At 45.7% G+C, this 13,396-nt stretch overlaps 1 protein-coding gene across 3 annotated transcripts in view; it reads left to right on the top strand.

The window, feature by feature from the left end:
- The first annotated feature begins 11,340 nt into the window (after positions 1-11,340).
- Positions 11,341-13,396, top strand: part of SMAD2 (SMAD family member 2) — a 48,260-nt gene continuing 46,204 nt past the window's right edge. For 2 of the 3 annotated variants that reach the window (XM_065861022.2, XM_065861018.2), the window contains exon 1: positions 11,341-11,411. The gene's annotated coding sequence lies outside the window, so the exon portion shown is untranslated. Of the gene's footprint in view, positions 11,513-13,396 lie in introns of all 3 variants that reach the window. The other variant, XM_065861019.2, reaches the window with a different exon arrangement.

Here is a 13,396-nt window from a genome sequence, read left to right as displayed (position 1 = left end):
CTGGTTTCTGGCTGTTACCTGCCCTCAATCAACTGATTTTTAACTCACTTGGCGTTTTCTGTGCGTGCGAGATGTTTGGTTAGATCCCTTCTGCTGCATGTGTGGAAATAAAAGGCCAGCTAAGAACAGACAAGCGATTAGGCATTAGGTGAGGTATAATCCCCCCTAATCACATTTCTAAACCTGGTAGTTGGAGGTAGGATTAGAGTTATTAACATGCGGACGCTGAAGCATATAATTTATTTAACAATTATGGGCTCTTTGCGAAGGGGGGGTCTGCACAAGCTGCAATCGCACGTCAGCTCCTCCATCTCATGCAGGATGGAGCTGCTGCCAGTGATGAAGGCAGCAGATACGGCTCGTTGTCCTCTCGCAAAAATGCCAGCAAAATAGGAATATAAGTAGAAGCAAACCTGAAATCGCCTCGAAAGACCCCTAGGAGGAGCATACGTGACATGTAGATATTAAAAAATAAAATATCACAGGGTGAAAAAAACTCATCCAGTGTTTCTTCTCTTTTCCTGAACATACTGTAATACGAATGTACAATAGCTGAAAAAGCTGTAACTCGTAGGTTGAAGAGCAGGAGGCAAAGGCAACAACTGGCAAGTAGCGGTTGTGCAAGAGCAGCAGGGAAGGGAATTCCAAACCCTGTCCTGAGCATGCCGTAGTTTTCCAAGCTCAGCCGTTGTTACAGCAGTGATTAACATGCCAGATAGACATCCTGGTAGTCAACAGATTGTATTTTAGTTCTTTAGTCTATCACGCCACTGTATCTGTCTGCCTTTGGAAGGTTGAGGTTTGACCTCGTGATTGAGCTGAGCATGTTTGGAACAGCAGATTTTTTTACACAATTTGCCAAATAAAAAACAAAGCTCTGCGCTTCAGCCTGTTGCCTGGTAGGTATTAACCTACTGAATGATGGTTCCAGGTTGCTCTAAGAAGGGTGTCAGGTCTGCTCTGCAGCAAAAGGAGAGGACGCCAAAGCCTGGGTGGAGCTCAGTTTGATCCCAGGACCGTGTAGATGCAGATGTGCAGGCCCAGGGAAAGCCCAGCACATGCAGCTCCCTTGTTTGTGCTCTTCATCTGCTGTGGTCACAGAATCAGAGGCTGCTTAGGGCTGGAACTGACCTCTGGAGATCATCCAGTCCAACCCTCCTGCTAAAGCAGGGTCACCAAGAGTAGATTGCACAGGAATCTGGCAAAGGGCCTGTTGCGTCTTCCAGACAAACCTTGGGCATGATTTGGGATTTAGGTCAGGCCAGGGACCATCTGCAACAACATTTTTTCGTCTGCCCGCCCTGTTTTGAAAGCCAAAGGTCCAGCACTCTGGGTGTTGCTCATTCCATGGCGGCTGGTGTGGTACGCACGCCATGCGCTGCTCCACACGGGTGCAACAGATGCTATGGACAGGTTTAGAACAGGTTCCAGGTTTAGGCCCCACAGGTTTAGACCTCACATGCTCTGCTGGGGGCCTCGGGTCGGGCTTGCAGATTTGGAGCATTTCTGAGGGATCTAAAAATTAAGAGGCTCCTTGTAGGGTCAGTGCAGAATAAAATAAACTATGGTTGGACTTGATCTTAAGTGTCTCTTCTAACCAAAATGATTCTATGATTCTACTCTGTGATTCTATCCCACCCTGAAACAAGTTCTAAAATAGGCCAGGTGAACTTTCCTCTAGAAGGGCCTCTTTTCCTGATGACTGTAGAAAGTTTAAGGTGACTAACTTGAGCTTTGATGTCTGAATTCTAACATTTGGTGAAGTGTGTCCAACCATCCATACGCATGGATCAGGGACTGGTGCTTGAGGGGGCCTCAAGATACCACAGGCCTGTAAATCCATGAAATACCTTTTCATATGTACGTTACAGAGCAAAACCATCTTCAAAATGTTATTTTCTGGACTGTATTTGTACCAGCATGGCTGGAGAGGTTGCCCCCATTTCTCTGATCGCCATCCTCTGGGCTTTGTTCTTGCCCCAGACAGTGGTCATGAGACGCAGGTCCTGGCTCAGAGCACGGAGATCTTCCACATAACACATTTTATGAGCCATCTGACAGCTTTACCAACATTTCCAGCTGAGACTGTAGCCGGGCCATGTGAGAGATTTGAGTCATATCAGCCGCTGTTAAGCCATCATGCTCATAAAAGGGCAAAAAGTCAGGGGAGGGGAACAGCAGGATCCCTTCCTGGCGACAATCTTATTTGTCTGGAATTGCAAATGGTGCTGAGATTGTTCTCTTGCTCCTCTCCACTCCTCACCCTTTTGCTGAGAAGCAACCTAAGAAAAGAAACCGGTGATCTGTTTCAAAATAGATGTGGGGTTTTTTTGCTAATCACTAGCCTTCATTTTTAAATGTATGCCAAGTGTAAAATGGGGTGGCTTTTATTCTGGCTTTATCTACCAGCAGGAGACCATTATCTACTGATATTACCTGTTAAATAAGTGTAAACTACCTGTAACTGCAGCACTGCCTGTGCCTGGGGAATTTATGTAAACCTGAGCTGATACCAGGGGTGGACTTTGGACAAAAAAACCCTGGAGCATCTTGAAGAGCCAGAGTTGATTAATCAAATCATGGCTTCATCAGAAAAATGTTGTACCTACCACTGACACAAATAACCTCTGAGATGATGACTGAAAGAAGATTCACGGGGCGGAAAATACTCTCCTTTCTCGTTTTGTTAACTTTATGTGTTTGACAGTCCATCGCTGCATGGAGACGGGTTCAGGGTGGGCTGACAATCAGCTGTCTGGCAGGTGAGATGCTCCGCACATGCTTTTCCTCCGGATCAACCAGAGGAGAAATAACAGGAGTATCAGCTGAGGGATGAGAAGATAGCAGCCAGGAAGGGATAATCACAAAGAAGGCCACGAACACCAGCTGTCAGTTTTCCAGGAGAGGACTATTCATTCGTGGAGCATCAGAGCTGCCCATCAGCAGAGTCATTAGGGTTTGGGCTGGAAGACCTTGGGCAGAATGACTCCTGGACTCAAAGCGTGCTCAACGCATCCCTGCACCGTGTTTCTGAAGGGTGGGCAGGGTTCAGACTGACATTCCCCGACTTTCTTCCTCCCCAGACGGTGTAGTCACCTGGAATGCCAAGTTTGGTGTGTTGCAAAATCCACCCATGACCTAGGGAAAGCAGCCAGCCCCAAACTCCACGTTAATCTGGTTGCAGCACTCGCAACCCTGAAATATTGAGTTAAATCAAGGGATTTTTCAACCTGGAGTAAATTATAGACACGTCCTGGAAAGGGCTTTCCAGATGATTCTGCTGTTGCCTTTAACTTCAAGGGCACTTTCCTCTCGCTGGTGGGCCAGAGGCAAGTTGTGCTTCATACACAGAATTCAACAAGGACAACTGTACCCAGCTCAAGGTCCTTCAAGGCTTTGCATTATGATAAACTCACTCATCAGTGTCACTTGGGCCTTCACAGGGTCAAAATTGTCAGCCTCTGTCCTGCAAAAGCACAAACAGCACCCGTGTAGCTGAGCAGGAGCCCATGGTTACACTCAACAGAGTTCAGGTCAGGTCTTCACACAGGGTGAGCTGGGTCTCCGAGTGCAAAAATAACGGCCAAAACTCACCTTAAATCCTTACCATCAGATTTAGCTTTCTGGTTTGTGCAAGATACTTGTGTTCATGCTGCAAACAAAGACACAACGTCCTCAGGACATTTCTAATATCATGTCTTGGTTGAGGTGCAAACTACATTTTTTTTAATGTAATTTTTTTTTGCTTTAATCTTGGGGAACAAGACACGGCTTCTGAGGGTTGTGACTGCTTCTCTTCAGTCGCTGTAGATTATAAATTGCTGCAGATTACTGCTTGTATAGACTTGGGAAGCGATTTATCTTGGAATGAGCACACACGATGCTATTATTGGACATTAGCCCCTTTCATTTGCTTCTTGCTCTTTGCAGACCACTTTTATTTCTGTTGTATTTTTTTTTTGTGCACGGCCTGCATCTTACGTGTTTTCAAAGGCTTTCATCTCTTGTAGCTCTTTCTTGCCCTGTTCCTTGCTGTGACATATATCAGCAGGCTGATTAAGTTCTGGATCTGACTTTTGCAGCTCATGTGCTCTGCTTCCCTTATCTCCGGTGCTTAAAACTATACGATCTGTAATAAGTTTGCCTGCAGTCCTGTCAAACCTGCATGAAGGAGCTAACCCATCTAGACCACAGCTTCAGATTTCGTTTGGCCGCACCTAGCAGAACACATACCTCTTTATTTCCATTTTCACCAGCAATATTACTCTAAACAGTTTAAGATCTCATTATTGCCTGGCCTTCCTTCACCTGTAAACGCTAAGGTCTGAAAAATCAGCAGCTGTCCTTGCCTGTGGCTGTAAGCTGGGAATCTTCTCCTGCTGCCATGTTTCATAAACAATGACAAATTGCTTTTATAGAGCGATCCGCGCGGTGCAGTAAATGTAGTCACCGAGACCGGTGGTTTTAAGACAGCTGTCTCGAGGAATCAAGGCTGCACATCTCAACTTCAAGCTGCACTTTGGAAAGCAGCGACTCTAAAAAGGATTTACAGGTCGCTGTTGAAAGCACTGTGAGCATATATCCCTGGTTTTACATAGCAGAGGAAATACGGCCTTTGCATCCATAAGCAGAAGGAAACGGAATAAAGGCAGAGGAGTGTTATATAACGCTGTAGATGTATTTAAACTATTTGTGGTTTCAGTGCCCATAATTCAGAAAGGAATTTGTAACGGTAACGAGGATTTGGGGTGAATGTGGAAGTTTGGAGACCCTCCATGTGGTGAAAGACCAGAGAAACTCATTTTAATTTGCTTATGTGAGGAAAACACAGAGGTGCAGCCGGCTCCCAGTCACCAAATATTTATATGCCATAAGGATTCCTATGTAAAGGCATCATTCTGGCGAAAATAAAACCCAACTAAAAGGCATAATGAGATCAAACAGCATGAAGTTGAAGCTAAACAGATCCCATTTTCAGCACATCACGCATCAACTTACCAGGTAGTTGGTGGTTCCTTCGCACCTCAGGTTTGTAATCTGAGTTGAGCCACCTTTCCCATGGCTGAAATGGAATAGCTTAGAGCGGCACAGGTTACAGGCTCAAAAAACGATTCTGGGGGGAAATTATTTGGCCTTTGAAATGAATAACATAGAGTAGATGGTTGTAATGGTCTATCTTAATCATAAATTTGAAGACCATGGTAAAGTGTTGTTTTTTTAACCTCTCAGTGCCTTAAATCCCACAGCCAGAACGTGACGACAGGACAATATTCTCCCACATATTGGTGACAAGATGGTCTGTAGTGCCAGAAAGGCACTTCCTAAGTACAACAGGGCAAAACTCACTTTTGCAGAGAGTAAATCTTGCTGTGCTGAGAGACAACATGTGCCCAGCACCAGCTTGATCCCAAACTGGAGGAGGACAAAAACAGCTGATTCTTACCCCAAATGGCTCCTCGGGTTCTCCCCAACCTCCTCTGTAAATACAATGGATGTCACAGTGTCACACCACGGCCGTCCGGAGCAAAGAGCTTCTTCTGTCACCCCAGCCGAATAAATCAGCCCGGGCAATGTATCTATGGATGGAGACACTAACACAGAACTCCCTGTGGATTACACAAAGAAAGCCATCAGTTGGCTTCCAGCATTGTTAGTAGGACAGAGATTTTATTTATTTATTTATTTAGCATCCGTTATTCATCATGATAAATGTCAAGAGCTGAAATAAACAACATGACAGTTCTGTAATGATAAAGTCCCGGTATATTTTTAAGGCCTGATATTTTTATTATTATGGCAACATTTTTTATTTGGTGATAGCTTTACCTGCATAACAGTAATATATGGCTTATATCTCTAAATAAAGCTAAGCAAGAAAGGATTGTTCTGGTTCTTTGAATTCTTGCTCAATCTATCCTGTCCATCAGAATAACAATAACCTTTAAAATTATATTGTCATAAATCACCAGTTTTTGAAAGCACAAAGAGAACGTTCTAAATCTGTAACTGAAGCTTTGCAAGACCAATAACAACAACACAAAGAAAACTTTTACCTCAAAGGATCCGAAACCCTTCATCAACTAATATAGACAATATATACAGAGATCACTTCCAACTCGGCTACCAATCTTGCACAGATGGTGTAGAAAACTGGGGTAAATCTCATTGAGACTAATCTATACAAACATATGCTTAATTAGCATAGTGCATCTTACACAGTGTAAAACAGAAACAGACTGTATTGCAATAACTGATCACAGCATAAATTGGTTTATTTTGATCCTTCCTAGGGAAGCAGTGACTATTTCTTATTATTACTTTGCAGATTTCACCGTAATGAATTAATTTCAGCTTGCTGGAAAAAGCAAACATAAAAAAGAAATAAGGATGATACCAAAATTAATCATATCAAGGTTTGAGTTTATGCTGAATTTTGTTCCTATGACTGATCCCGCTGCCTTCAGTTGGCTTATTCACCATGTAGATTTAAACATGCACACAAATCCTAGCTGGACCAGGGCCTACCTTTAATTCAGAAACAAAGCTATTGTCCCCCAGGCCTACTCACAAATTACTCTTGTTTATTTAAGTCAATAAAGATAAACTCGTGTAAATCTCTTCGTAAACAAGGCTATTTCACTTTAACGATGGCTTATTTGGGGTTAGCATAATTGTGTTTCTAATCAACTTCGACTAATCCAAAATAAAGGATGTTGGTAGATGAATGGTGTGGTATTCGGAATAATAATAGAGAGGGATAACCTGATAAAAACCCAGAAATGAGATGTTTCTAATCTACAAAAATCAGGAAAATAGAGGAAAGAAAAGCCTGTTTTGGTGACTACTGATGTCTGAGAGTGGACACGGCTTAATAGCCCAACCTCTGTTGCAAGCTAAGTGTAATTAAAAAGCGTTTGGAGTTCTGGTAGTTTAGGACATTAAGACATCACCGTTGCTTGGCAGTGACTGACCACACCTAAAGTCAGGTTTAAAACTGAGCTTTTGAAGGCAAGAGACTTGTACAACATCTGTGATTGCAGCTGAGCTCCCTAGATGGATCCAGGCATTCAGGATTTTCCTGTAGCAAGATCTTTACTGTCTGGTTGTGTGAAAACTCCCCATCCACTTCAGCGCAAAGTCAAGCAACTTAATGCAGCGAAATAATTCAAATTTCAGGTGTCTGATGACGCCAAAGTCGTCTCAACCCTCTCTGCTTGTGGTTACTCAGGGTAACTGGGTTTATGTGCAAATTAAGATTAGTTAAATCATTTACTCATCAGAATTACACAGCGTGAATGAGGAACGCGAGCAGATACCGAGATCTTCTCATTGCGTTATGGATTTCTTACAGATGTCACCTGGAGGGATTACTGTCTAATTCCATTCCATCTGATAAATGTAATGTACTTCATAACATAAACACCAACCGGTTTGTGCTACGACAAGTCAGGAGGGCATATCTTTGCTTTTAGAGCTTTATTTTGAATACCAGTAATTTCTTAAGTCCGCTTTGACAAGTGTATAAGACAGACACAGCGGGCTTACATCAAGGCCTGTCTATTTTATTTTTGCACTCTGGGATTGTTTCCCCTTTTTCCTTCTTTTTCACTTTGCTTTGAAATCTCACAACAGCCCAGTCTGAAACGACAGTGATTTATGTAACATTGGAAGCACACTTCTGCATTTCAGAAGAGGTAGCGAACAGATTTGAGTTTCAACATTTCAGGGAAATTTCATTACTGAGAAGATAAATAAAAGAGCAGAAACATAGAACGCCTTTTTAATGTATTTTTGCTGCTACACCCAGCCTTCAGTCACAGATTTTTTTAAAGTTTGTGGAGTACTTGGCGTATTTAATCTACTACATACTCGCACATATTTAATCTACTATATGCTTGCATGACTGAGTAGAAGCTCCTACTAATTTTGGAGATTTTTATGCCTCGTGCAGTAGCTTCCTTTTCATTTACAATGTTAAAGCTCTTTCTCTAGCCACTTTAAGGCCTGTTTGGACAGTACAAAACCAGCAGTTAAGTCCTGTTTTTCAAGACGAAAAGCACGGTGTGGTGTCCTCTTTAACCCACTCCGTGCTGCCATGAGAAGTGGTTTATCGCATATTTAACCCACTGATGCCAAGGGAGACACAACCTCAATCCTACAGGAGTGTTTTCACGCTGTTACCTACACCGGGGGGATGTTTTTGGGAGCGTTGTGCTATTTGCCCCTGTGTCTCTTTCATAATCATATTTGTGGAAGACGAAAGCTACCTTCACGTTCAGAGAGGAGACAACGTGCTCAAAGGGCATTTACAGTAAGTGGATCACTGATGGAAGAGACAAAGCACTTATCAAAATATATGTCAATAGGGTGAGTTAAGAAACCTGGGAGCATTTAGCAGTGGTTCTCCGTGGATTTGTGGTCATTTCTGTCACACATTATTTCCTGTCTTTGCGTGTCGCAACACTATTCAAAGCTCTGTTGTTTTTTTTTTTCCAGTTTAACAGATGACTTTGACATATTGGTAATAATGATCCTGGTAATAATGATCACTTCACACCCGTCTCCACCTTCACGCGTTGATATCTGATAGCGTCGGGTCATTTATAAACCCGAGGTGTCTTTGAACTTATCTGATGTCGGTGTTGTATTTCTTTTATCTCCCCGAGAATTTGGTCACAGCCTTTGGGAAGGCAACGTGTGTTCTCTGTAGCACAGTGCAGCCAGCTACCGTTTCATCATGTTTTCTTTGGATCTTAGATTATTTCCCTTGTTCTTCCTAGCAGACCGGTGACTGTGAAATACCACTGCGCTGTTTCTGTCCCTCGGTACAAAAAGGTTGTTTGTGAGGACGCTGATCCCTCTGACATGCCAAAGCACCTTGTGAGAGATGCTGGTGCCCTCCCACAGCAGCTTCACATCCAAATGGGACTGTCAACCACCTGCCCCCAACCGCCCACGTCCAAAACACGCTGAGCCACCTGCTTTATCGTACCCAGCTTTGATACCAGGGACTGAGTTCTGCTGTTGCTTTGTTTTTACCAAATCAGGGACTATTTCTGCCGTTGCAGGTGTGTGGCCGGGAGCCTTTTCCGGAGCAGCGTTTAAGTTACAGATGAACATCTTCTCCACGGCAACCACGCTTCTCAGGTAACTTATGGCCTTGGTGATCTGCAGCCCCGCCACCACTTTCTTCCATTTGCTTTATTTCTCCTGCCGCTTGTGATTTTCTTCCATGAAGAAAAGAGATTTACACAATCACTTTTATATACATTTTTTCTTCCAGTGTAAGCTTGTCAACTCCATTTTGACCAAACGGAGCTTACAGAAACTCAAGGTCTGCCAAGTTTTATGGCACACGGCGGCCGCGATAAGAAAGAAAAAGCCTTGCTAGAGGTGACCCTGGGAGAAAGGCAGGGAAAGCTCAGCCCTTATCAGTGCTGTTTGGCTTCCTTGGCAGTGGAAACAGTGGGCAGCTGGCCAGCCCCTGAACCAGCCCTGGCATGTGCTGCTCCGTGCCCCAAATTAAAGCCAAAATAAAGTAGATTGGGATCTTTGGGTATATCAGAAGTCAGCCTTGGGGATAGGAGAGGGGACCGTGGGTTTATCGCAGCAGAGATGTGAAGGGCATGTCTGACACAAATCCGCACAAAAAAAGGAGGTTAATTGATCTGCTGTTCGTAGAAGAATTTCAGTGAAAGCGTCACAAAGCGAGTGCTGTGCTGGCTGAATAGCCTGGACCTGTTTCCAGGTGGAACATGCCTGGAACACCTTCTTATCTTTCAAAAACATGGTGGTAATCTGTTAGCAGCTCTGCATTGTCTGCAAAGGGAATCTTCTCCGTTGAGTTTATTTCGTGATCGGCTTGAATCTCAAATCGATGGAAAAAACAAAACAAAAAGAAAACAAATAAGCTGCGTGCCTGGGAAAACCAAGGACAGACAAGGCAAGATGGAGGTTTCTGTCAGCCCACATCTATCATTAGCAGGAGGGCCCAGTGATGGGAGAGGTGTCTCACCTGGCTGGGGACACCAAATCTATTGGGATGGGAGGCGTGCCCAAGATGTCGAACCACAAACACCCGTGTCACCAAGCACAGAGGCTGTTTTGGTCTGTATGAGGGACAATACCGCTGGAAAGCAGGGTTGTATGTTGGTGAGGTGGGACCTCGGGTAGAAGTGGTCTGCAGGTGAGGTGTACGGGGCGGAGAGACAAGGAAAAGTGTTGAAAAATGGAAGCGAACAAAACCAAAGCGTCTCCAACAGACTAATAGCAAAGCAGGAATGGAGCTCTTCACCCCCCAAAACCCCAAAGGGTCCCTGTTAAACACACATCTTGTGGCTTCCATCCCTGGAGGGGCTGAACAGACGTGGAGATGAGGTTCTCAGGGACATGGGTTAGAGGTTGGATTTGACCATCTTGAGGGGCTTTTCCAACTAAATGATTCTGTGATTCCCACTTGTCACATCAACAGGGGCTGAAAACAGGTATTCGGGTCTTGGATTTTGGATGTTGACGCCTCAAATGGGATTGAGCTGCCTATTCATCGATAGCCTGGATCACAAGTGTGATGGGAGCGGCTGAGGGACCTGGGGGGGTTCAGCTGGAGAACAGGAGCTGAGGGGAGACAGGGACACAAAGAAACGGCCTCAAGTTGCGCCAGGGGAGGTTGAGGTTGGATGTGGGGAACAATTTGTTCCCCAAAGGGCTGTGGGGCATTGGAACAGGCTGCCCAGGGCAGTGCTGGAGTCACCATCCCTGGAGGGGTTGAATAGACACACAGATGAGGTTCTCAGGGACATGGGGCAGTGCCAGGGGTGGGGTAACGGTTGGACACGGTGATCTTGCAGTTCCTTTCCGTCCAAAATGACTCTTGTCATTCTGCGGAGGAGCGCACTACTTTTTCTCAGCTCCCACCCGCGCCCGGGGCGGAAGGACTCGGGGTCCGTAGCGGTGCAACCACCACCCGCCAGTGCGGCTGCGCGCCCACGGGTCACACAAACCTCTGCTCACCGGCCAACCACCCCTAGCGGGCGCGTGGGATAGTGAATGACAGTCACCACAACCAATGAGCGACGTCTTCACGCCCCCGCCGCGCGGGGCACGCAGCCCCTCCCACCCGGCTCCATCTCCCTTCGCCTCGCGTCTTTTTTTTCCTTATTTTTTTTTTCCGCCGCGGGCACTCGATTGGGTCCTCCATCCGCCAATCGGCGGCGTGGGCCGGGCCTCCGCTCCTTTCCCCCAATCCTCGCTCTGTCTGTTCTCAAGCGACGGGCACCGCAGCCAATGCGCCGCCTCCCCGCCTCCCGCCGGGGGCGGGGCGCGGCGGTAGCCAATGGGCGGTGCGGAGGGCGGGCGCGCAGGGGACGACAGCTCTGAGGGACGAGGCGGCCGCGCAGCACACCGAGGAGGAGGTTCGTCCCGGGACGGTTTCGGCGGGCAGCTCGGCCGCGGGGAAGCAGAGAGGACACCGGGCGGCCGTTCCGCGGGGACGGGGAGCCTCACGGGGTGTGGGGTACGCCGGGCCGGAGCGGGGAACCGGGGGCGCCTCCCCACGCCCTCTTCCCCCTTTGTTGTGGTGGGCCCGGGCGGGTCGCGGCCGGGGGAGCGGGAGGAAAGGGCGGCGGGAGACGGCGAGGAGCGGGCTGGGGCTGCGTGAGGGGAATCGGGGATGGTCGGTGTCACCCCCCGCTGCTCACACGGAGGAACAGCTCCCGGGGGAGGGTGAGGAGGGTCGGGTTGTGCCTCCCTCTGTGTGTACGGGATGTAAACGAGGAAAAACGGTAAAGTTCTGCTTCTTCGTCTCCCCACCCAGCTCTGCGCTTCTTGCGGAGCTCAGGTGTGCTGGGGTGGTGGAGAAAGTTTAGGAGCGAGTTGTAAAGAAGCGTCGAGGGTCGCGAGGGTCTTGAACCCTTTTGTCTGGTCATGTCCTGGTGCAGAGCCACGGGTGTTAAATACACGCTGCCTACACGAGAAATGGCCACAGGAGTGGAGATCAGTGATTTTCTTCATGGCTCTGGTTTTGATGCTGTAGCTGTCTCTATGCATTATAAGATGTCAACAAACGCGATCTGTTAAGTGTTTCATCTGCCCTGATAAGTAGTTGTGTTGTGATAAATAGTCGGTGTTCTTGCAGAGTTGTAGAGTTAGTTCCTATTTGCGATTTTTTTTTTTGGTGGGGAGTAGAAGGGAAGAGAAACAGTGACACTGTGGTATTTTTATTTTTCATTCCTCACTCTGGAGAAATAAAAGAAAAAAAGGGTGAAGAGCCCTTGTGATAGTCTTGGAGAGCTGTTGAATTGAACAGCTGGGATTCAGACTGCAGCCAAGTCTAGTGTCTTTTTGGTTGTCCATCACAGTATTTGACTGAAAAAAAGAATAACAAACGCGTGTTATGCTCCTTTCAAACACTTAACAAGCAAGTGGATAGTGTTAAGAAAAAGTTTTATGTGCTGGATTTACCAAATGAGTGTTTCTGAAAATGCTTCAACCGGTGTATATTGGGTGTAGAGCTCATGTTATCACAGCTCCTGGTTATAAACGAGTCAGATTCCATCTGTAGCAAGAAGTATATAATGACAGCTTATTAGGAGACCGCATGTAACAGCAGGTTTGTCCGTTCTTTGGTGTTCCCCTCTTAGCCTGGAGAGCTGTACTTTCAAACTGATTCATGACATTATTTCTGTGGGGGCTGGACTCTGTAGTGAGAGACCAATTAGTCTTTACTTTGTTCTCCACGCTGGAAAAAAGGAGAAAACCCAAAACAAAACGTCTTGTTAAAGCTTCTCTTAGCAGAACAAGGTTGTTTTTTAGACTTTCCAGTGTTCTAATGTGGTGTTGGAGCTTGCATGGTGTGTGAATAGATTTTTTGGTGTGTGTTTGTTCTGAAGTGTAGCTTAAAAACTGTAGCATTTACAAAATGTAGGGAGCTAGAGGGGAATAACAATATAAATAAAGAGGAGGTTTTGAAGTTGCTTCCCCCCATTTGTTTAGCACTATCCTGATGAAAGATAACATTAGTTACAAATGCCTTTAAAGAGAAGGAGGTGAGGATCTCATTTAAGGTGGTTTAAACTGAGCTCAAAGGTGAGTCTAAGTATACATTTAACAATATATTGGGCTGTTTAATAGAGCAACCTGGTAGTTGATTTTTTTTTAGTGGTTCTGTGGGTAAGACTCAGAGTACCCTGACAGTCGCCAAAAAGAACAAAAATGTTTGAAGTTACAGTTTTCTTCGTGGGGGAAGCTGGATGTGTTTAATAAGATCTTGGAGAAGAACTTGTCAACTTTCCTGAGGTTTTGCGTGATGATGAAGAACAAAATTGAAAAAAATGAGGTTAAAAAATTGGTCTTTTAACTGATCTCTTCTTTTCCTTCCTCCAGAAGTTAGATTCATGAA

This window comes from Patagioenas fasciata, chromosome Z (genome assembly GCF_037038585.1).
Source record: "Patagioenas fasciata isolate bPatFas1 chromosome Z, bPatFas1.hap1, whole genome shotgun sequence".
Taxonomy (NCBI): domain Eukaryota; kingdom Metazoa; phylum Chordata; class Aves; order Columbiformes; family Columbidae; genus Patagioenas; species Patagioenas fasciata.
Note: the sequence above shows the minus strand (reverse complement) of the source record. Positions and strands in the feature narration are given on the sequence as shown.